Source organism: Symsagittifera roscoffensis, chromosome 6, assembly GCF_963678635.1.
Source record: "Symsagittifera roscoffensis chromosome 6, txSymRosc1.1, whole genome shotgun sequence".
Lineage (NCBI taxonomy): Eukaryota > Metazoa > Xenacoelomorpha > Acoela > Convolutidae > Symsagittifera > Symsagittifera roscoffensis.
The window spans coordinates 54,434,613-54,448,955 of record NC_087067.1 but is presented as its reverse complement, the minus strand read 5'-3'; the positions used below and the strand labels follow the sequence as shown (position 1 = coordinate 54,448,955).

Below are 14,343 nucleotides of genomic sequence, written 5' to 3'. Positions count from 1 at the left end.
CAACTAGACAACCCATCATCTGTTTCCGACTTCATTGAAAACAATTTCCTAGAAGATTTCAATTCATTTACTCTCTTCAGTATACATTCCTGGTTCGCGTGTAAGGGACATTTAGTTACATCAAACTTTTTCAAGTTCTCCACACTCTGAAATTCTGTGTTCACAGGCAGTGCGTAGTCAAGTTTCTTACCCCTCTGTATTGTCACTGAGGTTGCTTCTGTGTTCAACAACACACTCACACACATTCCGCTCTGAGTGAGTGAGAAATTTCTTCCTAAAATAGCCGAGCTCTTACTGTTTAGATTTGGTACCAAACACACCTGTCTGTCATTACTGAGTTCATTTAGATTCCTCATCCTAAACGTCGCTACCACGCCTGGGTTTGGTTTCAATCTACTTTTTCGATCCAGAGAAATCGCCACCTTAGCCTGGTTAATTAAGATCTTATTAAGAGGTTTCTTTTCATACTTCCTCTCTGGATCTTTGATCATGGTTAACCCGTCATTGAGGTCGATCGTGACATCAAAGTTGCGTACGAAGTCCCTTCCCAGGATGAATTGATCGGATTCGTCCAAATTTTCCACCACCAGGAAGCTCATCCAAAGATGTCTTACTCCAAGATGCAGTGATATAATTGGGGTCCGTCCTGACACATAGATTGCTCCCTGATTGGCAGCTGCCAGTCTGATGTTTGTCGGTATCAGATCCGACCTGTCAAAGCCCATATCAGTCCAGGTGCTGACTGGTATGACGCTGACCACTGCACCCGTGTCTAACAGTCCTTTTACTGAAAGTTGTCTGCCCTGCACATCTAGCGCATGTGCTGAAAGATCGGCTTCGCAACCTATGTGGATCGCATCCTGTTCAAGCATGGCATTATGTCCGATTCGTCGCACCTTCAGGTCTTCTTGGCCAATAAATATCCGGGTTACCTGATCACTCGCATCAGTCACGTGAGCCTTCGTGTAGAATCGGATATGGCCCATGGACTTCGATGTAATGTCCATCCACTCTCATTAGCCTTGGACCTCCTGTCTTCAGCAGCGCTCGCACTGCCCTGGAGTCCAACATGGGATCCTTCTCCCTCAGGTAGTCCGCCGTATAAATGTCCAGGTGTACCAGCGTAATCTCGGACGGTTCACTCAAGTTCTTGACCACCTGGTGTCCTGCGACCGAGATAACTGACATTATCTTCGTTCCTTCTTTCGTCATGCCAAAGGTTTTACCCGATATAACATTTAGCTTTAGTCCAGGCTTTCTAGGTCCCTACTTGTCTTCTTCTTTCGTTGTTTTCCCCAGGAAGTCGAATTTTTCCCGAAGAACTGTGCTTTCCAGTTCCGACCTCACCCATTGCTCAACTTCCTTCGTGGCCAGCTCCTGTTGGACATTCTGTACCACCACCAGGAAGCTCATCCAATGATGTCTTCCTCCAAGCTGCAGTGATATAATCGGGGTCCGTCCTGACACATAGATTGCTCCCTGATTGGCAGCTGCCAGTCTGATGTTTGTCGGTATCAGATCCGACCTGTCAAAGCCCATATCAGTCCAGGTGCTGACTGGCATGACGCTGACCACTGCACCCGTGTCTAACAGTCCTTTTACTGAAAGTTGTCTGCCCTGCACATCTAGCACATGTGCTGCCAGATCGGCTTCGCAACTTATGTGGACCGCATCCTGTTCAAGCGTGGCATTATGTCCCATTCGTCGCACCTTCAGCTCTTCTTGGCCAATGTATATCCGGGTTACTTGATCACTCGCATCAGTCACGTGAGCCTTCGTGTAGAATCGGATATGGGCCATGGACTTCGATGTAATGTCTATCCACTCTCATTAGCCTTGGACCTCCTCTCGTCAGCAGCGCTCGCACTGCCCTGGAGTCCAACTTCGGATCCTTCTCCCTCAGATAGTCCGTATAAATGTTCAGGTGTACCAGCGTAATCTCGGACGGTTCACTCAATTTCTTGACCACCTGGTGTCCTGCGACCGAGATAACTGACATTATCTTCGTTGCTTCTTTCGTCATGCCAAAGGTTTTACCCCACATAACATTTAGCTTTAGACCAGGCTTTCTAGGTCCCTACTTGTCTTCTTTTTTCGTTGTTTTCCCCAGGATGTCGAATTTTTCCCAAAGATCTGTGCTTTCCAGTTCCGACCTCACCCATTGCTCAACTTCTTTCGTGACCAGCTCCTGTTGAAAATTCTGTAACGCTGTCCTCGTCGCTAAGCCATAATCCACCTTGAGCGGCCGGTCGACTCTTCCTCCAGACTCGAGGCTACCACCTCATTAGGCAAGGTCTTCACCTTCTTAGACGTAAAGGGGCTTGGCGTCGTTTCTTTTCTCCGAAACTCAGCCTCGTTCATCAGACGTGCTCGACTGGCTTTGACGCCTGAAAGCGCCTCTTCATGATGGGGATGTTTTACGTCCGCCACTGCATCCCAAAATTGAGTGCAATCCGACTTGAAATGTCCGTCCAAATTACAGAAGAAGCACCTCGGTCCATACTTCATTATGAGTCCTCTAACGTACTCCTCGTGGTCCTCGTCGGTCGCATCAACGTCATCGAGAAAGTGGCCTATCGGCTTCATGTTCTGTTTGTAAGCAGAACAGGCGGAAACATGGTGGTCCATCGAGACACAATTCGCACATGACCTCCTCTTATCCATGTCGTCACGAGTTCTGTACCAACTAGAGTGTTTGTTCCGCTGTAGTTGCCATAATTGCTGTAACGGTTTTGTGCCCTCGGTTTCATGAGCAATCACTCACGCGACTTCATACGCAAATCATCGGGCGTGGGTACCTGGTCAAGCGACATGGTGTAGTGTGTGGCTAGCATGGTTTTCAGCTCGTCACTCTTTACTCCATCCATGAACTTTGAGGCAATCGCTAAGTTCCGCTCCGGTATTCTCTCATCGGGATTGCTTCTCCTTCTGAGTAACTCAAGGTCGTCCAAAAACTTGTCTATGGACGCCTCTTTGACGCCTCATTTCGAACTTCACCATAGCGTGATGCCCTTGTACTCCGGAGCCGAAACGGTTCAACAGGATGTCGAATATCTTGCGAGCGCTGTCTCATTCATTGGCCTTTTTCGTCATCACACAATTTAGGGCGATTCCCTCCAGGTTGCTTGTCAATGCGCTGCATTCCTGTTTCTTTGAGAGATTCTCTTCTTCAAAGTGCAACTTCATTACCTCTGTCCAAGTGTCAATGCAGCCATCTGACTCGTCCTTGTATGACTTCGGCTTCTTAAGTGTCCTTTTTGACTTCTCTCCTCTCTCTGTTGACATCGAGAGCTTGGTGATGAACGTTTCAAGCGATCTATTCAGAGGCTCAAACATCGAAGCATACATCGTTGTGTCCTGCGAGACCGTAGTCAGATCTGGCACTGATCTGACTTGTGGAACAGTGGGCAATCTTGTCTCCGGGGTGGCATCCGCCTCCGGCTGGACCGTGTTTGTCCAACCTGGCCTCGATGGGGCTGTCCTGGGCCGCTCCCTGTGCTTAGATTCTTAATTCGTTCTCGAACTTTGCTGGGCCCCGGCATAGCTGCGTGCTCAATCTCCATCATTTGCCTGGCGTGAGCGCTCCCTTGGGGCGGGACGCTCCTCCCGAATGCTCCCGTTTAAGATCTTGTCAAGCTTCCGCATCATCAGGTCAGATTAGGCTTCTAACCTTTTTTCCAGGCTAGTCATCGTATGAGCAAAGGTATTGTCGTGATCGTTCAGTAATTGCAAGATCAGATCTCTCTTGTTATCCTAACTTCTCTTTCCTCTGACCCTTGTTTGCCTGAGCCAAGCTTTCCGCCAAGCATTGATCGATGTTGCGAATCAATTGAGCCTGATCGACTCTCGCCTGCGGCTTCACGTGTGTCAGTTCATCTCGCAATTTCTCTTGACCCTGGTGAGCTCTCTCCTCGATTCGATCTATTCTCTAATTCATTCCCGTCGCAGTTCTTCCAAGCCTGTCATTACGCCAGAAAACATGTCACCTATATCGCCAGCCGCCCTTGATTCCGGGGTTAGACCCAGAGAAGACGAGGTCAACTGCGGTTGCAGCCTGGTACTCGATGACGCACCTGGTCGCTGAGGTGGACAACGCCTTCCTGCTCATGTCGTTCCTTGGGCACGCGTGAAGTCCACATCCGGATGGGTTATCTCCGGATGGTCATAACTGGAAGATAGATCTTCAGTTTGTAGTCCTTCAGGAAGATAGACCTTCAGTTTGTGGTAATGTCCATCCACTCTCATTAGCCTTGGACCTCCTGTCGTGAGCAGCGCTCGCACTGCCCTGGAGTCCAAATTGGGATCCTTCTCCCTCAGGTAGTCCGTATGAAAGTCCAGGTGTACCAGCGTAATCTCGAACAGTTCACTCAAGTTCTTGACCACCTGGTGTCCTGCGACCGAGATAACTGACATTATCTTCGTTCCTTCTTTCGTCATGCTAAAGGTTTTACCCGATATAACATTTAGCTTTAGTCCAGGCTTTCTAGGTCCCTACTTGTCTTCTGCTTTCGTTGTTTTCCCCAGGAAGTCGAATTTTTCCCGAAGATCTGTGCTTTCCAATTCCGACCTCACCCATTGCTCAACTTCCTTCGTGGCCAGCTCCTGTTGGACATTCTGTACCACCACCAGGAAGCTCATCCAATGATGTCTTCCTCCAAGCTGCAGTGATATAATCGGGGTCCGTCCTGACACATAGATTGCTCCCTGATTGGCAGCTGCCAGTCTGATGTTTGTCGGTATCAGATCCGACCTGTCAAAGCCCATATCAGTCCAGGTGCTGACTGGCATGACGCTGACCACTGCACCCGTGTCTAACAGTCCTTTTACTGAAAGTTGTCTGCCCTGCACATCTAGCGCATGTGCTGAAAGATCGGCTTCGCAACCTATGTGGATCGCATCCTGTTCAAGCATGGCATTATGTCCGATTCGTCGCACCTTCAGGTCTTCTTGGCCAATAAATATCCGGGTTACCTGATCACTCGCATCAGTCACGTGAGCCTTCGTGTAGAATCGGATATGGCCCATGGACTTCGATGTAATGTCCATCCACTCTCATTAGCCTTGGACCTCCTGTCGTCAGCAGCGCTCGCACTGCCCTGGAGTCCAACATGGGATCCTTCTCCCTCAGGTAGTCCGCCGTATAAATGTCCAGGTGTACCAGCGTAATCTCGGACGGTTCACTCAAGGTTTTGACCACCTGGTGTCCTGCGACCGAGATAACTGACATTATCTTTGTTCCTTCTTTGTCATGCCAAAGGTTTTACCCGATATAACATTTAGCTTTAGTCCAGGCTTTTTAGGTCCCACCTTGTCTTCTTTTTTCGTTTTTTTCCCCGGGATGTCGAATTTTTCCCGAAGATCTGTGCTTTCCAGTTCCGACCTCACCCATTGTTCAACTTCTTCCGTGACCAGCTCCTGTTGGACATTCTGTAACGCTGTCCTCATTAGGCAAGGTCTTCACCTTCTTAGACGTAAAGGGGTTTGGCGTCGTTTCTTTTCTCCGAGACTCAGCCTCGTTCATCAGACGTGCTCGACTGGCTGTGACGCCTGAAAGCGCTTCTTCATGATTGAGATGTTTTACGTCCGCCACTGCCTCCCAAAATTGAGTGCAATCGGACTTGAAACGTCCGTCCAAATTACAGAAGAAGCACCTCGATCCATACTTTTTATGAGTCCTCAAACGTACTCCTCGTGGTCCTCGTCGGTCGCATCAACGTCATCGAGAAAGTGGCCTTTCGGCTTCATGTTCTGTTTGTAAGCAGAACAGGTGGAAACATTGTGGTCCATCGAGACACATTTCGCACATGACCTCCTGTTATCCATGTCGTCACGAGGTCTGTACCAACTGGAGTTCGCGCCAGTGTTTGTTCCGCTGTAGTTGCCATAATTGCTGTAACGGTTTTGTGCCCTCGGTTTTATGAGCAATCACTCACGCGACCTCATGAGCAAATCATCGGCCTGGGTACCTGGTCAAGCGACAGGGTATAGTGTGTGGCTAGCATGGTTTTCAGCTCGTCACTCTTTACTCCATCCATGAACATTGAGGCAATCGCTAAGTTCCGCTACGATATTCTCTCATCGGGATTGCTTCTCCTTCTGAGTAACTCAAGGTCGTCCAAAAATTTGTCTATGGGCGCCTCTTTGACGCCTCTTTTCGAACTTCGCCATAGCCTGATGCCCTTGTACTCCAGAGCCGAAACGGTTCAGCAGGATGTCGAATATCTTGCGAGCGCTGTCTCATTCATTGGTATTTTTCATCATCACACAATTTAGGGCGGTACCCTCCAGGTTGCTTGTCAATGCGCTGCATTCCTGTTTCTTTGAGAGATTCTCTTCTTCAAAGTGCATCTTCATTACCTCTGTACAAGTGTCAATGCAGTCATCTGACTTGTCCTTGTATGACTTCGGCTTCTTAAGTGTCCTTTTTGACCTCTCTCCTCTCTCGGTTGACATCGAGAGCTTGGTGATGAACGTTTAAAGCGATCTATTCAGAGGCTCAAACATCGAAGCATACATCGTTGTGTCCTGCGAGACCGTAGTCAGATCTGGCACTGATCTGACTTGTGGCACAGTGGGCAATCTTGTCTCCGGGGTTGCATCCGCCTCCGGCGGGACCGGGTTTGTCCAACCTGGCCTCGATGGGGCTGTCCTGGGCCGCTCCCTGTGCTTAGATTCTTAATTCGTTCTCGAACTTTGCTGGGCCCCGGCATAGCTGCGTGCTCAATCTCCATCATTTGCCTGGCGTGAGCGCTCCCTTGGGGCGGGACGCTCCTCTCGAATGCTCCCGTTTAAGATCTCGTCAATCTTCCGCATCATCAGGTCAGATTTGGCTTCTAACTTTTTTTCCAGGCTAGTCATCGTTTGAGCATACGTATTGTCGTGATCGTTCAATATTCGCAAGATCTCTCTTGTCAACCTAACTTCTCTTTCCTCTGACTCCTTGTTTGCCTGAGCCAAGCTTTCCGTCAAGCATTGATCGATGTTGAGAATCAATTGAGCCTGATCGACTCTCGCCTGCGGCTTCACGTGTGTCAGTTCATCTCGCAATTTCTCTTGACCCTGGTGAGCTCTCTCCTCGATTCGATCTTTTCTCTAAGTCATGACCCGTCGCAGTTCTTCCAGGCCTGTCATTACGCCAGCAAACATGTCACTTATATCGCCAGCCGCCCTTGTTTCCGGGGTTAGATCCAGAGAAGACGAGTTCAACTGCGGTTGCAGCCTGGTACTCGATGACGCACCTGGTCGGTGAGGTGGAAACGCCTTCCTGCTCATGTCGTTCCTTGGGCACGGCGTGAAGTCCACATCCGGATGGGTTATCTCCGGATGGTCATAACTGGAAGATAGACCTTCAGTTTGTAGTGACGCCATGCGCTCATCGTACAAAGACTTCCAGCTTTTCTTGGCATTCGAATCCGTTTGTTCTTCACTCGGACTTATACTCGACATCATCGCATTCTTGCTCTGCTTGACATGAGATGATTGTCTTTTTCTCCACTTATGAGTCTTAGTCTCTGATTTGGACCTTCCCCTGAACAACACTTCTTCTCGCGGTTCGACCTCGGAACGCTCCGAGGCCTCTTCCGTCCTTTCGACTTCCTCCCGTTCGAGGTCCTCACCTGGCTCAAAGTCGGGTCGGATGAGCGTTTGTTCCCTTTCGTCGAAGGGGTCCACAAGCGCCTCGCTCGCCGGTCCGACCTCAGCACTTCGCCCTTGATTGCCATCGAGGTTCTTATAGCTTCTTAGTTTCATTCCTCTCACTGAAAGATCAGCTTGACCTTTAGTCGGTTCGTTGTCAGCAAAAACGTCGGAAGCGCTTCTAAACGAAGGTTGGCTACGCCTAGTTTTAAACTTTCGCGTGCTTCCCTTGTTCAGCCTGGAAATCTAAGTAGTCAATCCTAAGGAGTCTCTACACTGCATATTTTGTAATAAATAGTAATATTCCTACAATCTAATGGCAATGCACACGTACGGCAAATAAGTTCAAATTAATTTACTCAACGCTGCCTACTCGACTTCTTCAATATCAAAAATGTTCCCTAGATTTTTTGGTGATGATTTTAGTGACTCAGCTAAGGTTACACACAGGGCTTGCTTAGTATTAAGATAATGCTAACTCCACCCAGTTGTCTAGTATAACAGTATCACAAAATTTTCACAAGAAATAGTCAATACACAAAACACAATTGATAATCAGATAAGAATATCCTACAGGTGACAGCGACCTTTCGTCAGTATCAATTTTACCGCCACACTCGTATCAAATCACTGCTTTGTTAAAATCACACAATTTTTTGTAAAAAAGCAGTGATGATTCAGGAATAGATAAATAAAACTTAGTCTTAAAGAAAAAAACTTCCTGCAATCGGAACACTTCAAAAGAACGAAGCCCAGGACACTGTCTTCGCAAGTGAGTGTGTATTTGCCTAAGACACTCACCGAGGTCTTCTTTTACGTGTTCCCGGATTTCCCGAGCTTTCCTCTTAAGTAACTCAAGGCAACCACACAACCAAAATTATAATCAAAAAACTTTTTGGTTCGGGTACTTCTGACAGACCCGACCTAGAATCCAAAGTTGATCACGAATCTCCGGGTCAAATGCGCTCCCGTGATTTTCATATGCACGCCCGTTGGTAGTTGACCTTTTATTCCGATTCTCAATGGATATTCTAGTTGCTCAAATTGCCCCAGAAGATACCCCTAAATTTTCAATAAGGAGGGTTGCTAAGAGGCTTAAGTCACTCCGGAGGGTTACTCCAGAGGGTTGTTAATACACTTAGCTTACCTCGGAGGGTTACTTCGAAGGGTACCTTAATCACCCAAATTACTTCGGAGGGTCCCCCTAAACTCATTAAGGAGGATAAATAAGAGGCTTAATACGCTCCGGAGGGTTACTTCGGAGGGTTCCTTCAAAGTTTCAAATTCTTTGAATATCACTTGTAAGGATCTCCTACTAGTCTCAGAAGGTGTCAACACAAGCTAAATTCTCTGTGGGGGGTTGTTTTAACTTCTTCGGAGGGTCTCGTGGAAAATTTCTACTAAGGAGGGTTGCTATGGAGCTTAGCTGACTCCGGAGGGTTACTTCGGAGGGTTCCCCAAAAATCAAGAAAACGGGTTCTTCTACCGCGTTAAAGCCTTCGAATGCGGTCTAACTGACATAAAACCAGGTTGGCTGACACGATAAACCTTCCCAGCAGAATAAAAAGGTGATCTTATAAAATTTTCTGCCGCTCGGAGGGTTCCCTAAAATTTGGACCCTCCGAACCAACAAATTCTAAAAAAAACTTTCTTTTCCGAGATTATCAACCCAAAAACAGTTGCGGGCGGGAAAATGGTAGAAAAACGCCGACTTATGTTACCATAATTATCCCGATCGGCTCGCTAGTCTTTGAGAAATCGCCAAGAACGCGTTCGTCAAATGGCCTTTTTTCACCACTTATATAGATTCTGAAAGACTTTTTCCGCATTTCCTAGTGAAAGTGCCTAAAAAATTGAAACGAGCGTAGTAACCCCGTACGGCACTGGAAACATGCAAAAATTGGACCAAAATTGGTTTGGAAACAGAAATTTGGCCAATAACTATCAATTTTGGACCCTCCGATTCCTTCCTTTTCCAATCTTTAAGTCGTTAGCTCTATCTATGGAGCTTATCGGAGTGTTACTCAAAAATTCTCTGGCAACCGAGCACGTTATGCTAGCACGCTCCTAACGCAAATTTTTTTGTTGCTCTAACTCCAAAAAAAAATCAAAAACTCGATCCCCAAAACAGGTTGACAAAATTCGGAAAATTATCAAATTTTTGATCGAAAAATTTTGTTTTCGCTAACTTCTAGTAAGTCTTTTTCCGCGCGGTTTCTTTAGTTAGAGGGATCGAACTACATAGTAACTCCCTGTATAAAAGCCTTTTGCTGTTTGGAAAAGCCCGGATATCCAAAATCTTGGGGGTCAACAGTTAGGTCGAAAATCGGTAATTTTTGACAAAATTGGGGTGTTTCTCGGGTCTAAATTGGAGATAAGTAATATATAGTAAAGACAATATATTTGAAGTCGTTACTGAATTTTACTATGCCCTCTTTTGCACCAAAATACCCGAATTAAGACCCTTAACTCGGAAATTCGCGATGGATGGAGGGTACAATCGAACCGCGCCAATCGTGCCCCCCACCTCTTAAGTTTTAATGAAATAGTACCCGAACGATACTAAAATTGTTTCGACGATACCCAACAGTTGTTTTGGATGTTGTCTCTGATGCCCCTGTTGAGTGTGGAACACGTCGGTCAGCTTGCCACTCTACCCTCCGGTCACCGGCAAAATCACCATTAATGTGCTTAAATACTCAAATTAAACTCAAGGGAGGGTACCTAACCCTCCACCAAAACACACAATCTTTCCATCAGAAATGATATAAATCAATCTGAAACAACAACAAATAGGAAGGTCAGATCGCATCTCGTCCGGAAATAACATATAAACTGTCACTTTATGTTTTTTTTTAAACTGTTTTTGGTCTTTTTTTGGATTTTTTACTGTTCTTTTTGTACTTTTTTGTGTTCAAATAATTTTTTTTGGATTTTTCTTGGTTATACACTATTTCTGTTTGGTTTTACGCTTTCTCTTTTATTGTTCTTGGTCCCGGGACCTTGGGACAAGCGGGCTCATGACTTCCCACCTAACCCTCCGGCCCCCGAAACTTTCGGTTATAACTAGGTTAAAAAGCTAAATAGTACTAGGCGGAGGGTACGAACTTTCCCCCTAGTACAAAAAAGGTCACTAAGGCCACTAACTCGGGCATACGTCCTGAGCGGATTGTTCGTCGCTGAAACGTTTGCTGATCATGATGGTCTCATGCCTTTAACAGGCCCACCCAGGAGCGCCATAAAAACGTCTATGTAATATTCGCGCAAATACTACACAGTGACGGAGCGTAGAAAAAGTACCTATCAACGACTGGCAGGCTTCAATTACCTTAATTCTACTCGTTTTTCACCGCCTCGACCTTGCCAGTTGATTTTCTGGTCTGTCTCGGGCTAAGTAAAAGTTACTATTTTCAGGCCATCAGTCAAACGACTTTTAATCAGCTTTCGTTTACATGCGAACACAACCTTATATCTGGGTCTCGGATCCTCAGATATGCCAGTCGGTCATATCTGGAAGTTTGACCTTGAGGAACACGAATATACGTGATTTTGGAGTGAAGTTTTGTTTTTCAAAAATTCGAATGGAGTCTGTCATGCTCAGTTTTCTCGCGACAACTGAAAACATAAAAAGAGAAATCAGAACGACCGAATTAACAATTGCGGGAAAGTTGTCAAATATATACAGTGGGAAATTGCTATTCGCAATTTCCATCGTAGAAAACTAGAGTAGAGCTGTCCTATCTGATGTAGGAGACCAAACGAACACGAGAGCAGAGCTAAAATCAACTGGACCAGTGTGAACCTTCAACGGAAAGGCGGTCAAGTGAAGTCTCCCAATGGTCCAGGGTCAAAACTATATTCTTGAGTTAAAACTTACTTCCCTTGATTGGGACTCATCGTTAGAAAACTTCTTGAGTTACATTTGATTATATTTATGCCAGAGTCGTTAATTAGTTTAATTACTCTGTGTCTCAAGCGTGCTGCTATGTAAGTACAAAATTTCGTTTTCTCGAGTGTGTTTTATGATTGTTATGTTGAGGTAAAGCAAGTTTTAGGTTGATCCATCTGAAATGGATCAAGGTTCCACTGTCTAATAAAAAATAACTTAACGGATTGTTCCAACCCTGTTTTTAACGGCGTTCGTGTATTTTGGGTATTTCGAGACCTAAGTATGGGAACGTTCTTATTTTCTAGAGTGGGGGGATATTTTGGTAGTAGCCTTTAAGCTGTAACGGGTTCTAGTCTCATGTCGCAAGCGAACCGAATTGGCTCCGACCGTTTTTGAGGTAGAAAAACACAAGAGATAGTGTCCCTGACTCTTGAGCCAATGGTTATAGGGCCTATTTTTCTTAAGCCTCATATGTGACCGAAGTAGGCGACTGTTACAAGACTACGTGATTGCTATTAAAAACCAGGCTCGAATACCCTATTGTGACATTCGACCAGAATGGACGAAAATGCAATTTCGGATTATTAGCAGCTAACCTTCCGAATTAGCAGTTTTAGAGGATTAACGGTGTTATTCAGACGATTGGACGAATCGTGAAGACTAGAATATTCTGGTATTTTAACTTTTTACAATTTCGAATGAAGACGTCATTTTTCTGAGAAACGTCAAAAACGACCATTTTGGAAAAAACCCAAAATAAAAACAGAACAAAGAGATACGTTGCGAAAACAACTACGAGAATTGAAAGAAAAACAACAATACGACAGAGTGTTACCAGAGACCCCTCCGAGCTGCAACGATTTTGTCGCTACAATCGTTGCAAGGCCATTCACAACAACGGTGAAGGGTAGAAATCAGCCTTCCGGAGAGGAAATAAGGGTGCTATTTCCCCAGGTTCAAGATTCAAGGACTTAAATCATTTTATACAAATTTTAGCTTCCCTATTATGTCCTGAATCGAATTTATCTAACATCTGCATTCATTTTCTGACGATAAAAAGCTAGGGGTTAAGGGAAAGTGTTAATTCATCTTCGATAGAGATGATGATTTTTATCTACTGGACAAAAACAATAATAATTCAAAAAATAGTAGTAGTGTAACAGTCGCCTACTTCGGTCACATATGAGGCTTAAGAAAAATAGGCCCTATAACAATTTTACATGCATGTAGCCTGGGCATGTGAAGCACCAAACACCTCCGCCTCGCAGGCTGCTTTTACAAATAAGTCAGTGTGTTTGAGTAGCCATTTTAGGAAGGACGGCGGTGTCAAGTTAGCGAGAGAATTTCTAGATTAAATTTGCAAGAAAATTTTTAAAGAAATCATTACCGTAGAACGAGAAATGGATGCCATCACGGCAGAACATTTGAGGGGTTAGATTTAGGTTGAGGTTAGGCGAAACAATAAGTGTATGGGGGTGTACAAATCTATTTATCAAACTAAACAGCACATGATTATGAATATAAATTTTGCGGTTTACTTCGGAATTATTACAGTTCTGAATTGTTTTGGGGATGATCAGTGTCTTGGGCTGAAACTTGTTAGTGACGAGGTTAATCAAGTTTTTCCACTGCTGTTCTAATTCTTGTGGATGCAGCCTGTAGTCATTGTATCCAGCAACTATTGTTACTGTATTTAGGCGCTTTGGTCTGTATTGTAAAACTGTTTCAAACAGATCATGAAGCGTTGCGCCGCGGTAGGAGTGAATTGTTGATTTTACTAGAGATGGTTTGATATATTTGGTCCTTGAAGTCCCGATAACTAGTTTCTGTGAGAACTCAGGGATGCGTCTTGCCTGGAATCGCGGCATCAACCTGTAACACAGACAACTGGGGCGAGAAAGGAAGCTCCTTGGGTTGATTTATGAATACTTTCACTTAGGGTTTAAAATTGCTGAGGCAAAGGCGATGAAAAAAAAAGAAAAAAAAAGAAAAAAAAAGAAAGGAGTGGTACAACCTGACGTCGAATTGGAGGTCGATTCACCAGCTCACTCCTTCTTGCGTCTAGTTACGCCAGGGAAACTTCACTCGCCTACGGCTGGGACGGCGAGATTTTGTAAGATAACCAGAAGAGGAAAGCCCAGCGCGCATATGATATGAAAACACACAAGCGGTAAATTTGAACAAATAAATCTATTTAATAAGTTTATCACAACAATTAGGATACTGAGACCCAGCCATGAGCTCACTAGTTTTGCATTTAAACAAGTTAATTTGAGTGTTTTGACCGAAGCCGAAAGCAGTAACGTTTTTGTCGACCCGATGTTAGAAAGACCACCAAAAGAACTGGCTTTGGTAGAGACGGTGAAAAGCATGTAGAGCTTAGTTGAGACGCTGTCCAGTCGTTTTGTAGCTTAGCTTTATTTTTCGTCGATATGTACTTCAGGGCGAATGTTACATATTTTTTTATGGTTTTGGTGACAAGTCTATATTAAATCCATTGGAGATGGATTGACCCTTTTCTCTTTCTAGCTACGCATATTCTAAAATATCAAACAATACTAGTGTTAATTCAAAATTTTATGGCATCAGAGTAGCTAAAAAGTAAGTTCTTCATAGTCCTTCACCATGTACTGTCTCTGGGGGGCCGAGTCCCCGCTTCCGTTTTTTCACTGTAATAACGTCGTTATTACTCCCAACTCGTGGCACGAGAGGGTACTGCTCTCTACTCCTTCCCCACTGAAGCCTCCCTTCTCGCTAATTCCTTCCGCTAAGTGTCTTATCGTGCGTGATTGTCACGATAAGAGGCTTCCTTTTTATAT

General features: G+C 45.2%; 1 protein-coding gene across 3 annotated transcripts in view; it reads right to left on the bottom strand.

Moving 5' to 3' along the window:
• The window catches only part of LOC134847712 (tRNA (cytidine(32)/guanosine(34)-2'-O)-methyltransferase-like), a 123,532-nt gene extending 109,795 nt beyond the window's left edge, over positions 1-13,737 (bottom strand). For all 3 annotated transcript variants that reach the window (XM_063864893.1, XM_063864894.1, XM_063864895.1), the window contains exon 1: positions 13,718-13,737. The gene's annotated coding sequence lies outside the window, so the exon portion shown is untranslated. The remainder of the gene's footprint in view (positions 1-13,717) is intronic.
• Positions 13,738-14,343: the final 606 nt, after the last annotated feature.